Genomic DNA, 27,431 nt, shown 5'->3' with positions numbered 1-27,431 from the left:
TTTCTATGGGCATCACCATTCATCCCCTACATATACAAAGCACAGGTTGTCATATATCTGGCACGAAATCGTCCAATCCACTTTTTTAGCAGCATTCGGCACTTATAGTCTAGTGTTCATGATGTAATAGTCAAAAGGCCAATTCCTAAAATGCAAAGAATAAAACAGGATGTGGTACTCGCACCTGTGCCTGTACTGCAGCCTGGATAGCAGCTCATCATATCTCTATCACCCCCCACGCCTCTCCTTTTATTTGTACATCCCCATTCAACCCCAATGTTCGAGGACAGTCCCCGTTTATAACTTCTTGTCCCACATAACTGGTGCCCTTGAATGTGTTCCAGATTCCAGAGAAATAGGTGTTGTACTCATGCAAGGCATTGTTTAGTCCCAAGCTCCACAGAACCTAGAAGCAAGAGGGTTGAGGAGGTAAAATGTGAGGGGAGCTTCTAGCAAAGGGGGTTGGGAGAATCTTGGAGAGAGTTGGAGATAGAGGCGATGGTGAGTGGCGGCCTAAAGTCTGCACTTTAAACTTTTGTAATATTAAAGCAGTAAAGGCACTTAGGATGAGTAGTCTCCTTTCTTAACAATAGGCATTCAGGGACCATCTTGGAACTCTTCACCTTAGGACTGTTCGTGAATTGTGAAGTATATATGTACCGTTTCTGCAATCAGCCAGTACACTATGATACATCAAACTAAATACATCTACAAAGCTCAGCTTGTCCTGTATCTGGTGTGAGTTCGTCCAAACCTGTTGTTGTATCTGCATTCTGGCACTTAAAGTCCTGTGTTCATCATGTACAAGCCAAATCTACAGTTCCCAAAATGCAAAGAATAAAACTGGAACTGGATTGGCTACTCATACATGTGATAGTTTAAAAAGTTACTTACTGCAGCATGGTTATCAGCCCATCATATTATATACGATTGTATAATATGATATTGATATCGCTGGCAGCATCCTACAAGTTGATCCAAACACATTCAACAGTATGCTGATTTTATTGGCACACCTAGTCTTGCAAACTAGCCCCTAATAATACTGAAAGCACCCTGGAATATTTTAGCAGCATCCAAATGTATGTTGGCCACACCCAGCAATGAGATGCCATGAATCCTAATTTTGTTATGATTTCTTGCACAGGAATATATTTTACTTTGCACAGGAAAACTGAAATGCTTTGTATACCTTATCAGCGCCTTGACAATGGTGTCCATTTTAAAAAAAAAAAAATGTTTTTTTTATCACTTGAGGATAGTGTATCAAATGGCTACTGTTTCACCTGTAGACAAGACATGTGGGGAAAAAAAGTATACTCCGGTTTTCTGGCCCAGTCGTTAAAACTCGTTTCATCAAAATGTGTCAATACGGAATTGGTGAATGGTCCAAGTCCAGAGAACATTCCCTTGCTAAACAATTACTGAATTGACAAGTTCAATGTTCCTTTGGATTAAGCAGTAGTTTCCAAACATCCAATGGTTCAGAGTCCTACATCGTAAAGAAGACCAAAGCCCAAAACGATGAATACACTTGCCACCCATCCAATGACAAGCCCACAGCTTTCCCAATGAATGCAAGACATAAACAGTGCAATTACAAGGCAAAATATGCCAGACCAATTCATTCCTAAAAGCAAATACATTGACATGGCAAACGAACAAGGTACTTCTCTGATAAACGGTCTCTCTCTCAGGCTTCTACCAGCTCGTTCAGTTCAAGACAAAGTAAAAATGTCTCTGGGTTTCTCGTCAGAGTTTCATACAGTTCAAAGCAAAAAGTCCATTATCGTCCTACAGAAAGGGGACTCCTGGCCCCTTCTAGAAAAGCCTTGTTCAAAACAAGACGTTCTTTCCTCAAGTCTGCGATTTGAGTTTGTAGGTCCTTCTGCTCAGTTTCACCCCAACTCTCTCTCTCTTGTGGGTATTCAGTAGCCCCTTGTGGGATGTTGGGTACAGTTTCACCCACCTTCAGAGTGCGTTCCTCTTCCTTTGGTATTGGCTAACCCCTTGTGTGTTGTTGGATTCAAATTCACACCCTCTGAATGTATCTGTTTCTCTCTTGTAATCTGTAGCCCCTTGTGGGTTATTACTTATCTGTTCACCCCCTCTGTGACTTTATATTCTTCTCGGTTCCCTGGAACCGCCACCGTGGCCTTTGCTACTTTTTTGGGTTTCTATCATCTTTGTTCCTTTTTGGAATGCTCCCTATCTCCCTGCCTTGCTCCTGCTCCACGCCGTGAACTGCGTACCTGTGTCTCTGTGGTGTTCTTTTTCAAGGAAGGCTGTGGCTTGGATCATGTTGGAACTGCTTGTCTCATGCTGTTGGATCATTGATGTTCCTTATCTGGTCTGGCGTTGTTCTCCAAACATGTCAGGACAACGTGTCCCGATCAGTTCAGTCTCCTTCAGAGAGCAGAGACCTCAGACCTCAGGAGTCTCAGCCATCCTAGGCTGTGCAGCGATCCACGGGCTCCTGGAGCCAGTCATGGCGCCTTTGGCACCAGGCTCAAATGTAGGAAGGAAGGGCTGTTCAAACTAGGTCCCATTTATGTACATGGGCCATTAAATATAACATGGAAGCACCCACACAGTCTAGTTCTAAGAACCAAACCATGTGGTCTAGTGTTTTGGGTGTGGCAGGCCTGGAACTACTTTCCCTGGTACTACTTTACCTGGGCTATATAAACCACACCCTGACTGCAGAAAACGCTTCATGTTATTTTGCAAGCCGCAGGGTGACGCTCACCGTGTCCAGCTCCTGGTCTTCAGCATCTTCCTGTATTCCTGCAAGAACAAGAGCAAGATTATTCTCTCTTACCTGAGAAAACACCACCCAGCATCTCAACAGGGCTGCAATCTGTGGAAACCGAGAGAAGAAGAAACATCACTCAGCTGTGAGTACTAGCTTAAGGACTTCCGGCGAACCACTACCACAGCTGCTGTTCGAACATTGCGAACTGCAATAACTAGAAAGAGAAAAACAATATTATAACGCGTGCTTCCAAAACATCGAATTCCTTCATTGTTACCTGAATTCCATCACGCTACGCCACGCTTCCATCAGGAGCACCACAGCAACATCTGCAAAGGAAAAGAGACATATTCAGGTTCCCTTTCGATACTAAACAACCGCACAGTGCTGTACTTACCTTAACGGATTCCGGGGGCCTGTTTTTCATCGCGCTCTCATCCACTCGCAGCACCACAGCGGCCTGTGAGGAGAAGAAGAGGAAAACACAGTTTTGCTTTAAAAGACAATAAAGGCACTGCGTTTCGCGCTTTCTGTTACCTAGAAAACGTGCCTCTCCATCCGGCACCCCAGCATCAAAGCCTTCGCACCTGAAAAGAAGGAGACAAAGACATTAACAAATTCCCACCATAAACAGAACAAAGACTTATAATTAACAAACCTACCTGCCTACCAGCAGATTAGGGGTCACAGCAGGCCTGGGCCCAAGGAAGGTGTACTGCACCAGTGAAGCAACTCATGCAGCTCGCCAACAAACGTCAAGCGCCCTTGCACAAGAAACACAGGTCGGATAGCTCACCTTACAAATAACTAAGGTGAGAAAAGAACCCAGTGGCAAGGGAATCGGTCGGAGGGAGGTGGGAGATTCACCCATTAGAGACAATTATCACAAATCCTCCCTTCTGTAATTGCAGATTGATTATCCAGCACTGGGCAACTGCGCATCCAGGGTTCCAGATCTCAGAGCCTTCCAGACGCCCCCGGGGATATCAGGGGATATCAGGTGAGCGTAACAATCGAGCACTATATAAATGCCAAATGACATAACATAAATGGGAAAAGACATAGAAAATAATTGTATAAAACAAAGAAAAGTAAGGAAGGCGAAATAGTGAATTAGACTTTGTCCAATTCTCTCCATCCAAAGTGGCTAACATTTTACATTACTACTGTGTTGCCTTGATTGGCAAAGAAATTTCTAGTGGGGGGCCCAAGTGGGCAGGGTCCCTTCCCAAGGTACAGGGTGATGGGCCTGGGGTGGCATATGTAGGGCCACGTGCTCTCTCACTTAGTCCCCTTCACAAGGCAGGGGCCAATCACATGCATAATATTCCTGCAAATGGCATTTAAAGAAAGTAAACGCTGCTGTGGGTTACTATGAGGGATTCCTGCTGTGACTAAGGTCAGTAAGTTAAATTTGAACTGATAATAATGCTAGTGGCTTCCGCCGCATTGCGTGTGGGCAAGGAGTGCTCCCACTCCCCTCTTGTTTGTGCAGTAGTATTAAATGCCACCAGACAAATTGCGCCAGTTTGCCAGTTAGAAGTGTTTTATTCACTGGTAGTGTCCAATGCAACACGTGTTTCGGCCTTTGGCCTTCTTCAAAGCCGGACAAGTACTTAGTAACAAAATTAAAACAAAACAAATGTTCCATATGGTACTTAGTATGGCCATATAACACATGTATTTACATACAGAAACACGTGTTGCATCAGACACTACCAGTGGCATTTTAAGAAACCCTGCTCTCTGCAGGGAAACCTATGCCCTCATGAGTAAGATTTGCGCAAATCTTGTCAACAGGTCTTCATTAATAGGGGAATGCATATTGTGCCCTAACCTAGACGGAAATGAGGAGGAAGTGTGTTGGAAGCTGAGAACACAGTTGTGCCGCACAAACTGGCAAATACATGCATGCAGAGCTAAAGGAGGTCTGTCAACCCATGATGGCGGACCAAAATTTTAGAGCCTCGGTCTGCACTATGCGAGACAATGCACAGTCAATACATATTATACAGAGAGTCCACTCTGGGATAGCCAAAACAAAACCCAGGGGATGAAGCAAAGGCAGTTCAAGCAGGGAGAACCAAAACTAGGTATAATGACCTACAACCTACTCACCCAAACAAAGAAGACTGTGAAAACAGAGGCCCCTGGGAGGTAAGAGTAACCCCAGGCCCAAATGGGGACCTTTCAGGTAGCAGGGTTATACAAAAGGGTTGGTAGGGATACAAATACGGACACGGGAGTTTTCAGCAAGTATTTCTTTTATGTGAATGTGCTTAACAGAACTAACTTGACTGTACCATGTGTTCCCACTATGGGGGACTGCAGGAACTCTGAGACTGTGGACAATGGGCAGGTCGCCCCTGCCCACAATAATGGACTTACCTGGAAACATTCTACAGGAAAAGGAAAAGAAGAAAGAGATTGTTGGAAAGTGACAGTTGAAAAGTGAGAGAAGACATAATGAGAAAAAGGGATAGGTAAGAAGAGAAAAGAAGAAAAAAAATCAGTGCTCCATGGGGTGCTGTGGACTTGTGTGGCCCCCCAAAAGCCTCATGAAGGGGGCAGGATCGCGCGATCCAAAGCCACAGGCCATGTGTGGGGTGAGTGAAGTAATGGCACCACCTGGGCCACATGTCCGGGGGGCAAAACAACGATGAGAGCGTGACCTGGGAAGTAACGACCCACGCAGGGGCAGTCCGGATGGGCCAGGAATGTGGGGAAGCCAGACCAAGTAGTTAGGGCAGCCCGGTGAAGAAACATCCAAACCCAGGCCGCGTGTGCGGATATCCACAAAACAGGGGTTGGCTTGAGTGGGGACGGGTGACCTGCGGACAAGACCGGATGGACCAGAGAAGATCAAAGCCCAAGGCCACTTTGTGCACTGTGGTCCGGGTGAAGATGGTGGAGCGTGGCCTGATTGGAAGAAGCCTACCCTCCACCCCCAGGGCCAGATGGGGTGGGTGGTGAAGTGTACGAAGAACCCAGATGGCACCAGCAGTGTGTGCAGGGCTGTCAGCACTGCTGGGGGTCCTTTGAGCCCCACACCCTCCCAGTGGCCAGATGGGGATGGCAGCACGGAGCAGGATTTACCTGTAGCACCGGCTGCTGCATCCGACGCGGCAGGGGCTCATCGCGAAGGGCAGAAGTTCCTTTCAGGCTCTGTCCAGGTGGGTAGGGCCTGCAAGGAGCTCAACAGAGATGCTTCCTGCTCGTGGCCACAGCATAAAATGATTGATGAACCACCACATATACCCTTGGGGATATTTTACGCAGTAAGTGCACCACCACAGAGAAAATCAGAGGGCTACTTAAGTCAATTTAAGTGGAGCACCACCACAGAGGAAAAGTGAAGGACTTCCAAAGTCCTATTGTATAAACCCTGCCACATAGGAACAATGAAGGCTTCCAAAACCCTATTGTTTACTCTGCCACGTAGGAAATTAAAGAAATACAGCAGCCAGCAAAGTTCTAACGGGCTATTTCTGCAACCCGTGGCCGCCACCCGTGGCAGCGGGGGTCTGATAACGTGATGCATGCCCGTGATACATAAAAGCATGAAGGTACTGTCCTTTATAAAGATATTAGTCTTACTACACGACTGACAAGTGGAGACAGACTGGGACATGAACATTAAAGGCAGACTGCCAGGGTCTGGAAAAGATCCGGGGCTCTGCTAATGTTGGGACTGTGGGACTCAGGACTATATCTAGCCTTCATGTTGTAGCCCCTGAGCTTCTATCCAGGGCTACAACTAAAAGACTAGGGGTTATAGCCCCCCCAACCCCTCAGGCCCTCCCTAGCAACAACTGCACCTGCCAATGTTGTTTAACAGAATGGAATGAAAATGAAATGAGTTTGGGGAGAAAGAAGGAGTGTGGGGAATGAGGAGATGGGGGCTCAGGCAAAGGGTGAAAAGGAAATTCGCCAATGTTCATATGGTGTGCGGATTGTGTCACATAGTATCTGCCACTTTGTAATTGACATAACAAGTTTTGATTGAAACCATGCAAGCGGGCATACTGGAATGAGAAAATAAAGCGGTATTGCATTAATAGTTGACATGTTTTAAATCAAACTTGCAAGGGTAAACAAACACCTGCTCCGGTGTACTCTGCCTTATTTAATATCAGGATCCCAGGATTGTGGCATATCTCCTGCACTAACCCCTTCACATTGAAGGTCGCTCTGCGCCTCACTGGAACAACTGGTCTAGGATGCAGAGATGGAGCCAGTTTGGCCCTTTAGTGGCCTGTGTTAAGTTAGGATTGTGTGTCCGCTGGTAAGGGCATTAAAAGCAGTTTTCATTTGGAGTCTGATACTGGAAAGAGAAGGAGCATGAGCAGGATCTGGGCTTGCTCCAGGAGACTGGAAATGGAAGAGAGACACGCGAGGCTGTAGGTGCAGAACTGGGGAAGAGGCCCAGAAGGCTTGATAAAAAACCGAGAAAAACTGGAGCAAGTGGCTAGGAGCTAGAGTGTGTAGGCCAAAGAAGGGCAATGTGGCCAGAAGGAGAAAGGAAGGAAGGAGAATATAAGTTTGGACGCCTGGAAACATATGCTACAAGCATTGGCGACCTCCGTGCATAATGACACCAACGGGCAGGAGCGGGCACAGGGGCAACAGGCGAACTAGTGATCATTGATATACGGAGTGCAGACTGTTGCAAGTTATTATAATTGAGGAGAAGAGTCGAATAGGCTGGGCAGAGGGAGGGGAGTTGTGGGGGTGGGCTACGGGAGGAACAGACATGATCATTCAGGTTCTGTAATGTGCATAATATTTAAGTCTGTACATTATATGTTTGCTAAAAAATCAATAAAAGTGTTTTTTAAAAAGGAAGGAGACAGCAGATTGAAGGAGGTACTCTGTGTTGGAAAGGCAGTCAAACGATAAGGAGGGGGACACCAGAAGTATACAGGAATGTGTCCAAAGGGGTCGGGACGACAGAGAATACAAGAGTGGGCTTATAATTTGGCAGACGCAAAGCGTCCACCGGGGTGGAGAAGGAGTGAGAGGCAGGAGACCAGTGTGAATGATTTGTAACAAGAAAGTAGAGTGGCGGGGAGACAGCCAAAGGGGTGAATAAGGAGAGGTGGAGACCATTGTCCAGGAGGATGGAGATGCCTACAGAGCTGAAGAAGCTAATATGAATGCTTTAGTTCACAAAGATCTGGTTCTGTTCGCATGTTTGAGGACTGTGTGGCTACACTTACTTCCCTCATCATAGCACACTCCGCTCATTATGGCATTGACATTCAAAGATGGACTCAGCCCAGCAATGCATGAAGAGCCTGATGAAAGGAATGTCTGGCTGTTGTGGGATGTATTTACCCATGCATCCGAGCCCTACCTCAAAACTGTGCAGTACTGACATGGAAAACATCATGATGGCCAGAGCTTCCCAGAAAATGCACAGGGAAATGCATGAAGAATAGGCTGCCACTCCTTTTTGCCGATGTTATGGGCACAGAAGGACACTGCCTAAAACCACCATTGGACTACCCACACGGTAGTCTGAAACCATTGGGAGTGGCAATGCTGATTGCCAAAAGCAAACCCATAACTGTTGGGAATTCATTTTCTTAAATCCCAAAAAGGGGTGCAGTACCAGTACTCACCACTATCCAAAAGCCGGCGTTTTAAAACCACCAGATTTTGTAGAAAACTGAATAAATGAACCCAAAGCAAGCCAAAGAAAGACTTACTGAGAGGTGGATCCAATGTAAAGTTATATTCTGAAGTGACTTGAAGGTTTATAGCAAGACTGGCTGAGCTGTGGATTTCAGCAGTTTAAGTAAATTTGGACTGAAAGACACTACAAATCTAAATGTTTAAAAGAAATGAGTGACCTACTTTGAGTGTCACATAGGTTGCAATTGTTTAAATGTCATAGTTTTGAACTTAGAATCAGCATTCTAGCTGCATATGTAAAAAAAATTGTCTTGACTTAAACTGGGGAACAAAAAGTGACATTTTATCTGAAACCTGGCTTAAGGAACTGAATTCTGCCCACCAGCCACCCCCCATCAGGAGTGAAACTTGAGTCACAGCTGTGTTCCCAGGCCTATCTGCCTTTTGCTGGCCACACTAAGGATATGCCATCTCTCTGATAATTGAATTAAGGGGAGCCCCCACAGAATACAGGAGCTCTGAACAAAGCCCTCTCCTGACTCAGGCAGATGGTTTATTGCAGATGTCGTAAAAGTAGCTTCCTCCTGAAGCAAAGGGGAGGGGCACTGCCTGTGAGAGCAAGCTGGCTTGGCAGAACTGGAAAAACCAGAAATTCAACCTTGTGCTGGAGGAAAACCACACCCCTTTGGGGCCAGAACATAACTCTAAAAAGATGAATAACTCATAGTACGGACTTGTGAAAATTATTTAAATGACACCATAATTCTTGTGATTTTTCTGCCCACATTTTAAGAGGTTTTTAGAACCGGTGGTATGTTCAGGGGAGTTTTAGCGGAAAAGAGGATATTACTCAAAATGTGTGCATGTGAAAAATCTGACACTTCATCAACTAATGTCCATACTCCTTGCGCACATGTGTGTAAATTTGGGGTAATGTCCGGTATTGCAAACCAGTTAAAAAGTGCAAAATATTGCCATTTCTGAATGCAAGCTCCCAGGAAGAGCAGAGTTTGAACAGGGTATACCTCCTGTGATATGTGATGGGTGCATGTAATTTCAAACCACTGTGTAGCTATGAAATATGTATTTGGTTCAAATCTAGATTTGTGTGCAAGTTGACAGGAGGAGTGGACTTTCTGCAGGCTGTAAAATGACATCACTCTGACACAACTTAGCTCCCCCAATCAGGGGAGAAATGAAAGCTTGGCCAATGATAAGTGGAGAGGGGCTGGCTAGTGATGCTGCTCACACACACCCATTTTCAAAACACATAAAAGCAGAGAGACAGGACAGATAGGGACCTTCAAATCCATTTGCAGCTGGAAGCTCTGCCGGGAAAATCCATACTTTACCTCTATCAACCTTCAGAGACCCAGACCAGACCAGCAGAGTAGAGCTGACCGGTTAGCAGAACCAGAGAGAGCTGACCCAGATCACTGTGAAGTGCAGAGACCAGAGTCCCGTCTAAAACCTGACCAGATCCGTGGCGAGGCCCTTTTAACTCAAGAATATAGTGTGAGTACATAGTAAAACTGTGCAGAACCAATCTCTTAGTTAAAATAATATAATTCAAGCTATTTTAATCTAAGTAGAACTGCCTCATAACTGTCACCTGTCATTTGTAAAGCTGTCACGTGTCATTTTCTAGTTGCAAGCTGCACTTGTCTTTTTGAACTTTAAAATTTCAAATCTGAAAAACGACCTTTATTTAATCGCTCATATCTCCGTGACCGTTTGTGCTAGAGACTAGTAACTTTCATCTGGAAGCTGAGATCCTAGGCTTTCCTAGGACCCCAAAACGATAGTGATAGTCCTTGTAGTTCCTCTGTAATCGCGCTCGACGCATTCGCGAATTTTGCCGCGATTTGAAAATTTCTCCACGTGTAAAAATCTGCTGCTGCTTGCCTTTCATTTGCCAGAAATTCGTTTAACCTGCTAATTATCCCTGAATCATTGCTAGTGTGAGCCTGGACTAATATTAACTAGATACCACTCACCCTGAACCTCTAGAGGGAATTAAAACAATTTAGCATATTTTTCACTTAATTGCCAGCACATATAAAAGCATTTTGCCTGTGTTTCCAACTTCTGTAGTCTAAGTTGCTGGGTGAACTGAATTACATTTGAATTGCATTTCTGAGAATTGTGTGCCTTCCTTCCATTTCCTTGCATTGCATAAAAGGGGGGGGGGGGAATTGTCCAAGAAAGTGATTACATTGTCTTTGCTGAAATCCTATCAAGTTATTTTCTGTACTGCATTTCATTCCACATTGCATCCATTGGAAACCATAAAAATATTGTTGCTATCTTATCCATCCTATAACCACTCCTTAGTGATTATCAAGAAGTGTGCTAGTGCCAGATTCTCCGTTGTTAATCTTTATCATCTCAGATTAAGTGTGATATTCAATTATTAATTTATTATAAAGCGTGATATATATATATATATATATTGTTTAAATTATCAATTAAACCTTTTAACTTGCAAAACAGAACTACTTCTTGGCTCAGTGGGGTCAGGAGGATTCCAAGAGAGGGGTGTTATATAGGGGTAGTCATCCAGAACGCATGAACTGGACATTAAGATATATCAATAAGGGTTTTCATTCAGTATTCTAGACTAGGCGTTGACTTGGCTGTAGTGCTGAATTGAATCCTCTTACAAATTGGGGGCTCGTCCGGGATGTTTGGATTAGATCTATCACTTGTGCAGATTAATACAGCGTGCCAGCTGACCAGATACACATATCCGGTCGGAGCACACGCTGTGTTACGCTGTAAAGCACTTCTCAAAGGAACGCTCTAAGAAAAAGGTCTGTTTTGCAAAAATAAAATACAAACTTCTGTAAGTCAGGACAGAGACCAATCTCTAGAATGACGACCTTAGTAGACATGGTAGAGAGCACTTCTTACATAAGTTATTTGTGAGAGGTGAGTGGACTCACCAGGACCAAACAGTCTGGTTGCAGGCCATCACACCCCAAATCACGGAAACAGGGTCAGATATATGGAGAGACCAGGGTCCCTTACATGTGGCCCTGAGTGAACTATATATGTCCTCTAAGGCCAAGGATGAGCACAACAAGATTGCCAGGGTAGCGGCATATTTATATTTACATATGGGAGCCATGCAGGACAAATGTGCTGAAGGCCAAGATCTGGCGAGTAGGCAACTGCTGGCATTACAGAAGGCCCAATCTGAGCTGGACTCTTCTGAGCAGAGGCTGCTCAGGAGCCAGGAGTCAGAAAATGACAGTAGGCAGTATATCATTAAAATAAAAGAGGACATGGATATACTGCAACAGGAAAAGGCTGACCAGGATACTAGATTTCTGGCCCTGCAGAAGGAGCACCGAGACAGTTTGGACTCCTTACTGCAGAGCCAGAAAAAGCTGGAGCAACAATTAGACTTTAACAGGGCATGCACGGAGCAGGTAGCCACCCTGCAAAGTCATCTAGATAGAGTGAAGGTAGAGAGCAACAAGCTGATTTCGAAAGACCTGGATACCCAGGCAGAGTTTGATGAAGAACGCCAGAAAGCTGGTGCCTTTCAAAGGCAGAGGGACGACCTGGCGGCACAAATGCAGGCTCTTAGTCAGGAAAGAGACGCCTTAGGCCAGGAAGTCTGCCATTTAAAAAGAAAAATGGAAGAAAATCACCTGGCCCACCAGGGACTGGGTGACCTCCAAAAAGAACACCAGAACTTGTTAGAGCACACCAGGAGGGTGGAGGATACTCTAGCAAGAAAGGAGCAGGCCAATAGGGACACAGCTCAGGAGGTAACCCTCCTGCAGCAAAGACTGGCCCAGTGCTCCAGGACCAATCAGGAAACACAGAGAGAGAATGAGGCTCTCTGCCAGCACAATGATAGGCTCCAGCAACAGGTAGCGATGCAGGAGAGACTGATAGAGTCTAGTAAGGCCTTAACTGAGGAACTGAAGGCGCAGGCTCTTGCATTGCAACAGGGAGCAGGGGCGGATAGAGATGAGGTTCGCTGGGAAAGAGAAACTCCTGAGCATAACCCCAGGAGCCCTAGTACCAGAGGCCTTTATCTCTCTCGGTCCCTGGACTCTGCCACCCCCATATTCCCTGGCGCACATGAGCACCGGGCCACAGGGATGGCAGACTGCTATCCAGACAAAAGTATGGGGCTCATAGGCCAGTACCACCCAGGTATGGAGGGGCGGGCATCCGGGTATGGGCACCCCAGCACAGTGCAATTTAATGGGGAACCCCAGGAGAGTAGGCCCATTAAGGGCATCCTGAAAACCTCTGCCCAGTTAGGTCAGTGGGGGGGGTACCCATCAAATCCTGGCAGCAAGGAGGAATCTGAAGACTCCTCTGAACTGCGCAGGACACAGGAGACCAGGTCCCCACATTCGGCCAGCCATTCCCAGGCTCGCAGAATCCGGGAAAACCTGGAAGAGCAGACAGGAACCTCTGGGAGCAGTGCCTCTGAGTCAGAGGAGGAATGGACAAGGGTTACCCGAACCAAAAAGGCCAATAAGGCAAAAAGGGCCTTGCTTAAGGACCCCTTAAAGCAGATTAAGGCGATCAGGAGCGTCATCACGCCTTACCATAAGAACGCTAAGTATTCTGTTTGGGAGCACTTAGAGTTGTTTGAGCAAATGATGGAGACTTTCCATTTGAAGGACAGCCGAAGCTGTATTCAATATGTAAAGTGGACCTTCTCCCCGGAATACTCCAGTTTCTTTGCGGGGCTGGAGGACCAAAATCATTTAAGATGGTCCACCTATAAGGCGGCCATCTTGAAACATTTTTCCATTCATAGAAATCCTCAAGAGGCTCGCAAGGCAGCCTACAACTTACAATGTGGGGAGGATCAGGCCCCACAAGAATTTGTGCAGGAGTTAAAGCGTGCTTTTGCGCAGACCACCAGAAGGGTGCGCACAGACAGTAGAGAATTCATTAATACATTTTTTCATGCCTTGCCCAAATACATAATGACCCAGCTCGTGAGGGATTTTCACGAGAAAAGATCTTTAGACTGGGTCATTGAACAGGCGACCCGGATCTATGAGGTGCAGAAGCCCATAGAAAATAAAAGCAATACCCAGAAAAATCCCAAAACCAACAGCACCCCTGCTGCTGCCAAGGTGGCAGAGGTAAAGGTCACCCCCGTTTTGGATTTGGAGATGGGGGGGCCTAAAAACCTACCTGCACCTAATAATGCTAGGCCCAGAAGGTCCTCGGGCCAGTCATAGACAGGGAGCCAGGGAGGCAGCCCCACAAATGGGGTCCCTCGCTCTCCTGGTTATGTAAGTCCCCGTTACAAGGGAAATCGACCCATCCTGGGTTATGTGTGGACTCCTCCAGCCCAAGGGGGGGGATCCAGCCAAGCACCTAACCCAGGGAACTTCCCTCCTAACTTCCCACAGGAGGGCAGAAATTCTCCAAACCCTGGGCAGAACTTTTTCCCCAGGTATCCACCCAATTTCCAGCCCCAAAATCCTCCACCCTTCTTTCCCCAATTCCCTGAGCCCAGACAACCTAATCCGGGAGAGGGGAGGCCAAGGGTGGAGGGGTACCCAAATCTTCCCAATCCGGGGTATTACCAAAGAAGGGATAGCTACCCTTCCCGGGATCAGCCCAGGGGAGAAAACAGGGCCCCGTATCAGCCTGAGCGGGTTTCCCAGTTAGAGCGCCAGGTTCAAAACATGGCGCGGGATCTGGGTCACATACTGAGGGCTCAGCAGAACCCTCAGATGGGCGTGCCGGCGCAGAACGCACCCAACTCTGGACCTGGTGCTCCAGAACAATGACGGGGGCAGCACCCCGATAACTCACCGGTTCCCAGGGAGGAGGCACAAGGGGAAGGGGGGTGTAAAGCCTTGGAGGAAGCTTCCTTCCTCACTTGTAAACAGCCCCTGGAAACCCAGGAACCGGAAACAAAATCTCTTGCCCCTGAAAGTCTGCCTCCTAAGGAGCAGAGGGGGGGTAGGAGAAACAAAAGACCCAAACAGACTCAGTTTGAGGAGGAGGTACAGATCTTCCAATTTGAGGGAGAGGGATCCTCAGAGGATCCTGGGAAAAGGATCTTCTCCTTCAGAGAGGGGGGAACTCCTCCCAAAGAAAAATGGGTCCCTAGGGATGCAAATCCAGACTGGGGAGAGGTGGAGACTGAGCTACCGCCGCCCACCATCTCATCCCAGAACCAACAGCAAGAAAATCCCCTGGTTCAAACCCATCCTGGTGACTGCCTCCAAAAAGGGGGGGGCGGCCCGGAACCGGAGCCAGGGGAACCCACAATGGCTCTGATCTCCAGTTGCCAACTTTTTCTTTCAGATTCCCAAGGCTCTCCACAGAATTCTGCCCAAATTTCTTCTCTTGCAATGTCCAAAACCAGAAAATTAGCCCACCAGTTGTCCAAAAATGTACATTATCTGTGCCCCCTTGAGGAGAAGGAGGGAAGATACTATGCCCCGGTACAAGTACAGGGGCAGGGTACAATTTTGGCACTGGTGGACACTGGATCTCAAGCCACCCTTCTGTCCAGAAGGGCCTTTGATGAACTGAATGCAGGAAGGGGAGAGAATTACCAAATTCCTCTCACCTCTCTTCCGGGACAACTGCAGAACTTTGATGGGAAGGAAATTCCCGTTGAGGGGACTGCAGACTTGGACATTAAAATTGGGCGGCACAAGTTGAAACACCCGGTCATAGTTGTGACTCCAGAGGGCACCCCTTGTTTACTAGGGAATGACCTCCTGAGAAGGTTGTCACCCCTAATAGATTGTGTAAACAAGGTCCTCTGGACCCAGACTAGCCGACCAATAAAATGAAAACAGAGTGTCAACCATGTTAGTTTAAACGGCACCTGCCACATGGTTGAACAAAAATCTGACCAAGTAGAATTTCACTTCCAGAATAGCCAAATTCCAGACGTGACAGTAATAGCAGTAGGACAACAGACTGGTGATGGGGGGTCCTCTCTATTTCTGAAAATCAACCTTCCTTCCAGTCTAAAGTGGTACTCCACGCTGGAAGGAAACACTCTGAGATTCTATACTAATCCACAATCAGAAACTCCCACCCCTATAGTCCAGAAAGATGTGAAATCAGCTCAGAGCCTGGCTGATATTCAGCAAATTGGAGAGCAGTTGTTCATCCCTGTCCAATTAAATGATGGGAAGGACTCTGTTCTCGCTCGAGTGTGTGTGAACAACGGTAAGAGCTTCATCAGCGAAGCCATGTTCCGCCAACTCCCAAAAGATCCAGCCATTCCCACATTCAAACTGATAGACAAATGGGAAATGGACCTGGAAGCACCTAATTCCAAACATCTCCTGCTAAGCAGGTGTATGCTCAAAATCTCCATTGGAAACAAGAGCATAGTCCATAATTGTTGGGTCGTGCGAGACGTCACTGCCGCCTTTTCCTTAGGCAGTGACATTCTCAATCGCTTTGCCATTAGTTTGGACCTAATAAACTTCAAAGCTTGGTCCCGATTAGCAGATAATCCCATGGGCTTTGATGATCCAGAAAAAGCATTTAGGTCAGCTCAATTGCTACCTTATGCAGTTGAAATTCAGATTAAAGAGGAAGTCACCATCCCAGAAAGGACCCGACAATTCTCCCTGGAAGTGAAAGTTAAAAGAGGACAATATTTGCAAAACCCTGATGCTTACATATATCTAAATGCTTCTCTCCAACAGCAAGGGTTAGGGGTAAACCCAACACCATTAGTCAACATAGAACATGACACCATTCCAATAGAGGTGGATAACAGCGACTTAAAGAGTATTACTCTAGCCGCAGGCACCATTATTGGAATGGCGGTTGATGACCGACATTTCTCCATTGATCTTGGAAATGAACTGTTAGGACCAATCCCCAAGGACTGCATTGACAGTGACAGTGAGGACCATACAACACCAGACAGGATTTTTACCCGGCATGGGGGGAACTTCCTGGTGTACACTTCCTGCCCCTATGGTAAGGAAGATGTGACTTGTGACTTCAGGAGGGATGAGGTGATTTTCCAGGTGCATGAGGGCTGCCTTTCCCACCTGAAGCCTCCGGTCCAAATCAGCACTCTGACCAGGGACCTCTCCACCCAGCTGGAGGAGGCCGCGGAGATAGCCAAACCAGAAGTCTTTCCAGCCCCAAAATCCTCCACCCTTCTTTCCCCAATTCCCTTAGCCCAGACAACCTAATCCGGGAGAGGGGAGGCCAAGGGTGGAGGGGTACCCAAATCTTCCCAATCCGGGGTATTACCAAAGAAGGGATAGCTACCCTTCCCGGGATCAGCCCAGGGGAGAAAACAGGGCCCCGTATCAGCCTGAGCGGGTTTCCCAGTTAGAGCGCCAGGTTCAAAACATGGCGCGGGATCTGGGTCACATACTGAGGGCTCAGCAGAACCCTCAGATGGGCGTGCCGGCGCAGAACGCACCCAACTCTGGACCTGGTGCTCCAGAACAATGACGGGGGCAGCACCCCGATAACTCACCGGTTCCCAGGGAGGAGGCACAAGGGGAAGGGGGTGTAAAGACTTGGAGGAAGCTTCCTTCCTCACTTGTAAACAGCCCCTGGAAACCCAGGAACCGGAAACAAAATCTCTTGCCCCTGAAAGTCTGCCTCCTAAGGAGCAGAGGGGGGGTAGGAGAAACAAAAGACCCAAACAGACTCAGTTTGAGGAGGAGGTACAGATCTTCCAATTTGAGGGAGAGGGATCCTCAGAGGATCCTGGGAAAAGGATCTTCTCCTTCAGAGAGGGGGGAACTCCTCCCAAAGAAAAATGGGTCCCTAGGGATGCAAATCCAGACTGGGGAGAGGTGGAGACTGAGCTACCGCCGCCCACCATCTCATCCCAGAACCAACAGCAAGAAAATCCCCTGGTTCAAACCCATCCTGGTGACTGCCTCCAAAAAGGGGGGGGCGGCCCGGAACCGGAGCCAGGGGAACCCACAATGGCTCTGATCTCCAGTTGCCAACTTTTTCTTTCAGATTCCCAAGGCTCTCCACAGAATTCTGCCCAAATTTCTTCTCTTGCAATGTCCAAAACCAGAAAATTAGCCCACCAGTTGTCCAAAAATGTACATTATCTGTGCCCCCTTGAGGAGAAGGAGGGAAGATACTATGCCCCGGTACAAGTACAGGGGCAGGGTACAATTTTGGCACTGGTGGACACTGGATCTCAAGCCACCCTTCTGTCCAGAAGGGCCTTTGATGAACTGAATGCAGGAAGGGGAGAGAATTACCAAATTCCTCTCACCTCTCTTCCGGGACAACTGCAGAACTTTGATGGGAAGGAAATTCCCGTTGAGGGGACTGCAGACTTGGACATTAAAATTGGGCGGCACAAGTTGAAACACCCGGTCATAGTTGTGACTCCAGAGGGCACCCCTTGTTTACTAGGGAATGACCTCCTGAGAAGGTTGTCACCCCTAATAGATTGTGTAAACAAGGTCCTCTGGACCCAGACTAGCCGACCAATAAAATGAAAACAGAGTGTCAACCATGTTAGTTTAAACGGCACCTGCCACATGGTTGAACAAAAATCTGACCAAGTAGAATTTCACTTCCAGAATAGCCAAATTCCAGACGTGACAGTAATAGCAGTAGGACAACAGACTGGTGATGGGGGGTCCTCTCTATTTCTGAAAATCAACCTTCCTTCCAGTCTAAAGTGGTACTCCACGCTGGAAGGAAACACTCTGAGATTCTATACTAATCCACAATCAGAAACTCCCACCCCTATAGTCCAGAAAGATGTGAAATCAGCTCAGAGCCTGGCTGATATTCAGCAAATTGGAGAGCAGTTGTTCATCCCTGTCCAATTAAATGATGGGAAGGACTCTGTTCTCGCTCGAGTGTGTGTGAACAACGGTAAGAGCTTCATCAGCGAAGCCATGTTCCGCCAACTCCCAAAAGATCCAGCCATTCCCACATTCAAACTGATAGACAAATGGGAAATGGACCTGGAAGCACCTAATTCCAAACCTCTCCTGCTAAGCAGGTGTATGCTCAAAATCTCCATTGGAAACAAGAGCATAGTCCATAATTGTTGGGTCGTGCGAGACGTCACTGCCGCCTTTTCCTTAGGCAGTGACATTCTCAATCGCTTTGCCATTAGTTTGGACCTAATAAACTTCAAAGCTTGGTCCCGATTAGCAGATAATCCCATGGGCTTTGATGATCCAGAAAAAGCATTTAGGTCAGCTCAATTGCTACCTTATGCAGTTGAAATTCAGATTAAAGAGGAAGTCACCATCCCAGAAAGGACCCGACAATTCTCCCTGGAAGTGAAAGTTAAAAGAGGACAATATTTGCAAAACCCTGATGCTTACATATATCTAAATGCTTCTCTCCAACAGCAAGGGTTAGGGGTAAACCCAACACCATTAGTCAACATAGAACATGACACCATTCCAATAGAGGTGGATAACAGCGACTTAAAGAGTATTACTCTAGCCGCAGGCACCATTATTGGAATGGCGGTTGATGACCGACATTTCTCCATTGATCTTGGAAATGAACTGTTAGGACCAATCCCCAAGGACTGCATTGACAGTGACAGTGAGGACCATACAACACCAGACAGGATTTTTACCCGGCATGGGGGGAACTTCCTGGTGTACACTTCCTGCCCCTATGGTAAGGAAGATGTGACTTGTGACTTCAGGAGGGATGAGGTGATTTTCCAGGTGCATGAGGGCTGCCTTTCCCACCTGAAGCCTCCGGTCCAAATCAGCACTCTGACCAGGGACCTCTCCACCCAGCTGGAGGAGGCCGCGGAGATAGCCAAACCAGAAGTCTTTCCAGCCCCAAAATCCTCCACCCTTCTTTCCCCAATTCCCTTAGCCCAGACAACCTAATCCGGGAGAGGGGAGGCCAAGGGTGGAGGGGTACCCAAATCTTCCCAATCCGGGGTATTACCAAAGAAGGGATAGCTACCCTTCCCGGGATCAGCCCAGGGGAGAAAACAGGGCCCCGTATCAGCCTGAGCGGGTTTCCCAGTTAGAGCGCCAGGTTCAAAACATGGCGCGGGATCTGGGTCACATACTGAGGGCTCAGCAGAACCCTCAGATGGGCGTGCCGGCGCAGAACGCACCCAACTCTGGACCTGGTGCTCCAGAACAATGACGGGGGCAGCACCCCGATAACTCACCGGTTCCCAGGGAGGAGGCACAAGGGGAAGGGGGGTGTAAAGACTTGGAGGAAGCTTCCTTCCTCACTTGTAAACAGCCCCTGGAAACCCAGGAACCGGAAACAAAATCTCTTGCCCCTGAAAGTCTGCCTCCTAAGGAGCAGAGGGGGGGTAGGAGAAACAAAAGACCCAAACAGACTCAGTTTGAGGAGGAGGTACAGATCTTCCAATTTGAGGGAGAGGGATCCTCAGAGGATCCTGGGAAAAGGATCTTCTCCTTCAGAGAGGGGGGAACTCCTCCCAAAGAAAAATGGGTCCCTAGGGATGCAAATCCAGACTGGGGAGAGGTGGAGACTGAGCTACCGCCGCCCACCATCTCATCCCAGAACCAACAGCAAGAAAATCCCCTGGTTCAAACCCATCCTGGTGACTGCCTCCAAAAAGGGGGGGGCGGCCCGGAACCGGAGCCAGGGGAACCCACAATGGCTCTGATCTCCAGTTGCCAACTTTTTCTTTCAGATTCCCAAGGCTCTCCACAGAATTCTGCCCAAATTTCTTCTCTTGCAATGTCCAAAACCAGAAAATTAGCCCACCAGTTGTCCAAAAATGTACATTATCTGTGCCCCCTTGAGGAGAAGGAGGGAAGATACTATGCCCCGGTACAAGTACAGGGGCAGGGTACAATTTTGGCACTGGTGGACACTGGATCTCAAGCCACCCTTCTGTCCAGAAGGGCCTTTGATGAACTGAATGCAGGAAGGGGAGAGAATTACCAAATTCCTCTCACCTCTCTTCCGGGACAACTGCAGAACTTTGATGGGAAGGAAATTCCCGTTGAGGGGACTGCAGACTTGGACATTAAAATTGGGCGGCACAAGTTGAAACACCCGGTCATAGTTGTGACTCCAGAGGGCACCCCTTGTTTACTAGGGAATGACCTCCTGAGAAGGTTGTCACCCCTAATAGATTGTGTAAACAAGGTCCTCTGGACCCAGACTAGCCGACCAATAAAATGAAAACAGAGTGTCAACCATGTTAGTTTAAACGGCACCTGCCACATGGTTGAACAAAAATCTGACCAAGTAGAATTTCACTTCCAGAATAGCCAAATTCCAGACGTGACAGTAATAGCAGTAGGACAACAGACTGGTGATGGGGGGTCCTCTCTATTTCTGAAAATCAACCTTCCTTCCAGTCTAAAGTGGTACTCCACGCTGGAAGGAAACACTCTGAGATTCTATACTAATCCACAATCAGAAACTCCCACCCCTATAGTCCAGAAAGATGTGAAATCAGCTCAGAGCCTGGCTGATATTCAGCAAATTGGAGAGCAGTTGTTCATCCCTGTCCAATTAAATGATGGGAAGGACTCTGTTCTCGCTCGAGTGTGTGTGAACAACGGTAAGAGCTTCATCAGCGAAGCCATGTTCCGCCAACTCCCAAAAGATCCAGCCATTCCCACATTCAAACTGATAGACAAATGGGAAATGGACCTGGAAGCACCTAATTCCAAACATCTCCTGCTAAGCAGGTGTATGCTCAAAATCTCCATTGGAAACAAGAGCATAGTCCATAATTGTTGGGTCGTGCGAGACGTCACTGCCGCCTTTTCCTTAGGCAGTGACATTCTCAATCGCTTTGCCATTAGTTTGGACCTAATAAACTTCAAAGCTTGGTCCCGATTAGCAGATAATCCCATGGGCTTTGATGATCCAGAAAAAGCATTTAGGTCAGCTCAATTGCTACCTTATGCAGTTGAAATTCAGATTAAAGAGGAAGTCACCATCCCAGAAAGGACCCGACAATTCTCCCTGGAAGTGAAAGTTAAAAGAGGACAATATTTGCAAAACCCTGATGCTTACATATATCTAAATGCTTCTCTCCAACAGCAAGGGTTAGGGGTAAACCCAACACCATTAGTCAACATAGAACATGACACCATTCCAATAGAGGTGGATAACAGCGACTTAAAGAGTATTACTCTAGCCGCAGGCACCATTATTGGAATGGCGGTTGATGACCGACATTTCTCCATTGATCTTGGAAATGAACTGTTAGGACCAATCCCCAAGGACTGCATTGACAGTGACAGTGAGGACCATACAACACCAGACAGGATTTTTACCCGGCATGGGGGGAACTTCCTGGTGTACACTTCCTGCCCCTATGGTAAGGAAGATGTGACTTGTGACTTCAGGAGGGATGAGGTGATTTTCCAGGTGCATGAGGGCTGCCTTTCCCACCTGAAGCCTCCGGTCCAAATCAGCACTCTGACCAGGGACCTCTCCACCCAGCTGGAGGAGGCCGCGGAGATAGCCAAACCAGAAGTCTTTCCAGGCTTCAGGCAGATGGTGGAAGAGAGAGTCAACCTAGCCGATGCCTGTGTGACTCTGGAACAAAAGCAAAAGTTGAAAAGTTTTCTTGGATTTCCAAGATCTCTTTGCGGTAGACTCATATGACTGTGGTCGCACTGACATCCACACAACAACAATCCCCACGGACCCTGGCATGACTCCTGTGTTTGTGAAGCAATATCGCTTGCCTCTCGCATCAATGGAGTCCCTTACTGAAATAATTAAGAACCTTGAGTCCAGGGGAATAATCCGTCCAGTCCACAGCACCTTCAATAATCCGGTGCTGGGAATATTGAAGCCAAACGGCCAGTGGAGACTCTGTGCTGACCTCAGGGAGCTCAACAAACGGGTCCATACTTCCCGATGGCCTCTGCCCTACATTGACCAAGGGCTGGCCCAGATCCAGGGGTCACAGGTATTCACAGCAATAGACCTGACCAATGGATACTGGACCGTGCCTGTCAGTAGGGAGGACCAATACAAGCTGGCTTTTACCTTTGGGGGCCAGCAATACACATGGACCCGGACTCCCTTCGGATACCTCAACTCCGGCAATGAATTCAACATTTTTCTACACAAGGCCATGCCCGACTTGGGTGCAAGGGGTAACCTGGCTTATGTAGATGATGTCCTCATTAAAAGTTCATCTGTAGAGGAACACATAGCGGAGATCCGTTATGTTCTGACGTAGTTGAGGGCCGCCGGAGCAAAACTTTCCTTTCAGAAAGCACAGTGGTGTAGAACCCGTGTTAATTTCTTGGGGCATGAGATTACTCCTCAGGGTCTCTGTCCCCAGGAAAAGAAAGTGGAAGCACTTCAGAAACTGAAAAATGCTCACAACGACCTTTCAATTGCACAATGGAGTAAGGAGACCCCTGATGCTGATTTGATTACCGCTCAGAAGGGGGATCCAATAATTGGTAAATTTTACCAGCACCTTGAGGACCCTGAGAACTTTCCCCTGACGGATACCGATTACATTGGGAAAGAGGACCTAAGAGTGTTGATGAAATGTCCAAAAATGTTCCGGATCCAAGACGGTTTGTTGGTAAGGAAATCCAAAGCTGGCCACGATCAGTGGGTGTTTCCTACCTCATTCCGAAGCCTGATGTTAAGTCACGCCCATGATGTGGCCACCGCCGGTCATAGGGGGTTTCACACAACACTGGAAATCTTAAGAGAGGTTGCATACTGGCCACACATGGGGCAGGACCTCGACCAATACTTGAAGGGGTGTCTTGTGTGTGCCCAATTTCAGCCATCATCCCTCACGCACCGTGCGCCTCTCCAAAAGCGGGGGATGACACTGCCATGGTCAGATTTGCAAATCGACTTTGTCGGCCCTGTGATTCGCTCTGCTAGGGGGAATAAGTACATGTTGACTGTCACATGCTTGTTCACCAAGTGGGTGGAATATCTCCCAGCCCCAAACTGCAAGGCAGAAACGGCAGCTGCCCTGATGATTAACCACATCTTTTCCCGTTTTGGTCTACCTCAAAGGATTGAGTCAGACAGGGGTAGCCACTTCACCAGTGAAGTAATGACAAAGATGTGGGAGATACTGGGGGTCAAAAGGAAGTTACATATTGCTTACAGGCCAGCTTCTTCTGGAGCAGTGGAACGCTACAACCGAACCATTGTGAGCATCTTAAAAAAGTTTGTGGCAGATTCTGGGCCAAGTTGGGATATCCGATTACCTCTGGTCCTAATGGCCATCAGATCTACCCCTTCATCTGCAACCAAAATGTCGCCATTTGAGTTGATGACTGGGCGCAAGATGGTGCTTCCGCAGCATTTGCTCTATAGGACCCAAGAGCAGACACTGATAAATGCCTCCACTACTCATGAGTATGTGGAGAATTTAAGGAAACACCTCCAACATGCTTTTGCTTATGCTCAGCGGAATCTAGAAAGATCAGCTGATAGCATGAAGACCCACTATGACCTGAAGACTTCCAGGAAGGAATATCAGGTGGGAGACCGGGTCTATCTATACAACTTCCAAAGGAACCAGGCCACGCAGCGCAAATTTTTGCCTACATGGAAGGGGCCCTTTGAGATCATCGACAAGATCTCCCCTGTGGCCTACAAAATCCACATCCCCAAAGGTCCTTTGACAGCGGGGGAAGACAAGTGGGTCCACATAAACCAGTTGAAATGTTGCCATCCCAGGCACACTCTGCAACAACTGGAGGAATCCTCTGGAATCCTAGCGAGTACTGTCTCAGACTAATTCAGTTCCAACCATAAAACATACCACATCTAGTCTCTAAAATATTGTGATTTGCATGAAACTGTCTCTTAGTTATACTGTTCTTTTTTCAAAATAAGAATGTAATGTTTCGTTATGATGAAATGCATATGCTGCCCCACTATCTCAACAGTGGTGGAAAAAACGTCTATAAATAGGTATTGCCGCTCTTCCTTTGTCGTCCTAGGAGAAAGAAAACCTGGAGACGGGACAAGGAGGACGATCCGGAGACCGGGAGCAGAGACGCAACGGGCCCGGGGTACCGCCCAATTTTCCCATCAGGACCGGCGAGGAGAACCGATCGATCCGACCGGATGGAGAAAAAGATGCTGAACTGTGCCATCTATTGGAAGAAGATGAGGAAACATCCCAGGTCTTGCGAGTCCCATTCGTGAAATAGAATGGCCATCGCAAGAGGGGGGCTTGTGGGATGTATTTACCCATGCATCCGAGCCCTACCTCAAAACTGTGCAGTACTGACATGGAAAACATCATGATGGCCAGAGCTTCCCAGAAAATGCACAGGGAAATGCATGAAGAATAGGCTGCCACTCCTTTTTGCCGATGTTATGGGCACAGAAGGACACTGCCTAAAACCACCATTGGACTACCCACACAGTAGTCTGAAACCATTGGGAGTGGCAATGCTGATTGCCAAAAGCAAACCCATAACTGTTGGGAATTCATTTTCTTAAATCCCAAAAAGGGGTGCAGTACCAGTACTCACCACTATCCAAAAGCCGGCGTTTTAAAACCACCAGATTTTGTAGAAAACTGAATAAATGAACCCAAAGCAAGCCAAAGAAAGACTTACTGAGAGGTGGATCCAATGTAAAGTTATATTCTGAAGTGACTTGAAGGTTTATAGCAAGACTGGCTGAGCTGTGGATTTCAGCAGTTTAAGTAAATTTGGACTGAAAGACACTACAAATCTAAATGTTTAAAAGAAATGAGTGACCTACTTTGAGTGTCACATAGGTTGCAATTGTTTAAATGTCATAGTTTTGAACTTAGAATCAGCATTCTAGCTGCATATGTAAAAAAAATTGTCTTGACTTAAACTGGGGAACAAAAAGTGACATTTTATCTGAAACCTGGCTTAAGGAACTGAATTCTGCCCACCAGCCACCCCCCATCAGGAGTGAAACTTGAGTCACAGCTGTGTTCCCAGGCCTATCTGCCTTTTGCTGGCCACACTAAGGATATGCCATCTCTCTGATAATTGAATTAAGGGGAGCCCCCACAGAATACAGGAGCTCTGAACAAAGCCCTCTCCTGACTCAGGCAGATGGTTTATTGCAGATGTCGTAAAAGTAGCTTCCTCCTGAAGCAAAGGGGAGGGGTACTGCCTGTGAGAGCAAGCTGGCTTGGCAGAACTGGAAAAACCAGAAATTCAACCTTGTGCTGGAGGAAAACCACACCCCTTTGGGGCCAGAACATAACTCTAAAAAGATGAATAACTCATAGTACGGACTTGTGAAAATTATTTAAATGACACCATAATTCTTGTGATTTTTCTGCCCACATTTTAAGAGGTTTTTAGAACCGGTGGTATGTTCAGGGGAGTTTTAGCGGAAAAGAGGATATTACTCAAAATGTGTGCATGTGAAAAATCTGACACTTCATCAACTAATGTCCATACTCCTTGCGCACATGTGTGTAAATTTGGGGTAATGTCCGGTATTGCAAACCAGTTAAAAAGTGCAAAATATTGCCATTTCTGAATGCAAGCTCCCAGGAAGAGCAGAGTTTGAACAGGGTATACCTCCTGTGATATGTGATGGGTGCATGTAATTTCAAACCACTGTGTAGCTATGAAATATGTATTTGGTTCAAATCTAGATTTGTGTGCAAGTTGACAGGAGGAGTGGACTTTCTGCAGGCTGTAAAATGACATCACTCTGACACAACTTAGCTCCCCCAATCAGGGGAGAAATGAAAGCTTGGCCAATGATAAGTGGAGAGGGGCTGGCTAGTGATGCTGCTCACACACACCCATTTTCAAAACACATAAAAGCAGAGAGACAGGACAGATAGGGACCTTCAAATCCATTTGCAGCTGGAAGCTCTGCCGGGAAAATCCATACTTTACCTCTATCAACCTTCAGAGACCCAGACCAGACCAGCAGAGTAGAGCTGACCTGTTAGCAGAACCAGAGAGAGCTGACCCAGATCACTGTGAAGTGCAGAGACCAGAGTCCCGTCTAAAACCTGACCAGATCCGTGGCGAGGCCCTTTTAACTCAAGAATATAGTGTGAGTACATAGTAAAACTGTGCAGAACCAATCTCTTAGTTAAAATAATATAATTCAAGCTATTTTAATCTAAGTAGAACTGCCTCATAACTGTCACCTGTCATTTGTAAAGCTGTCACGTGTCATTTTCTAGTTGCAAGCTGCACTTGTCTTTTTGAACTTTAAAATTTCAAATCTGAAAAACGACCTTTATTTAATCGCTCATATCTCCGTGACCGTTTGTGCTAGAGACTTGCAGTAACTTTCATCTGGAAGCTGAGATCCTAGGCTTTCCTAGGACCCCAAAACGATAGTGATAGTCCTTGTAGTTCCTCTGTAATCGCGCTCGACGCATTCGCGAATTTTGCCGCGATTTGCAAATTTCTCCACGTGTAAAAATCTGCTGCTGCTTGCCTTTCATTTGCCAGAAATTCGTTTAACCTGCTAATTATCCCTGAATCATTGCTAGTGTGAGCCTGGACTAATATTAACTAGATACCACTCACCCTGAACCTCTAGAGGGAATTAAAAGCAATTTAGCATATTTTTCACTTAATTGCCAGCACATATAAAAGCATTTTGCCTGTGTTTCCAACTTCTGTAGTCTAAGTTGCTGGGTGAACTGAATTACATTTGAATTGCATTTCTGAGAATTGTGTGCCTTCCTTCCATTTCCTTGCATTGCATAAAAGGGGGGGGGGAATTGTCCAAGAAAGTGATTACATTGTCTTTGCTGAAATCCTATCAAGTTATTTTCTGTACTGCATTTCATTCCACATTGCATCCATTGGAAACCATAAAAATATTGTTGCTATCTTATCCATCCTATAACCACTCCTTAGTGATTATCAAGAAGTGTGCTAGTGCCAGATTCTCCGTTGTTAATCTTTATCATCTCAGATTAAGTGTGATATTCAATTATTAATTTATTATAAAGCGTGATATATATATATATATATATATTGTTTAAATTATCAATTAAACCTTTTAACTTGCAAAACAGAACTACTTCTTGGCTCAGTGGGGTCAGGAGGATTCCAAGAGAGGGGTGTTATATAGGGGTAGTCATCCAGAACGCATGAACTGGACA

Source organism: Ambystoma mexicanum, chromosome 1p (genome assembly GCF_040938575.1).
Source record: "Ambystoma mexicanum isolate Mex_15411 chromosome 1p, UKY_AmexF1_1, whole genome shotgun sequence".
Taxonomy (NCBI): Eukaryota; Metazoa; Chordata; class Amphibia; order Caudata; family Ambystomatidae; genus Ambystoma; species Ambystoma mexicanum.
This window is presented reverse-complemented; position numbering follows the sequence as displayed.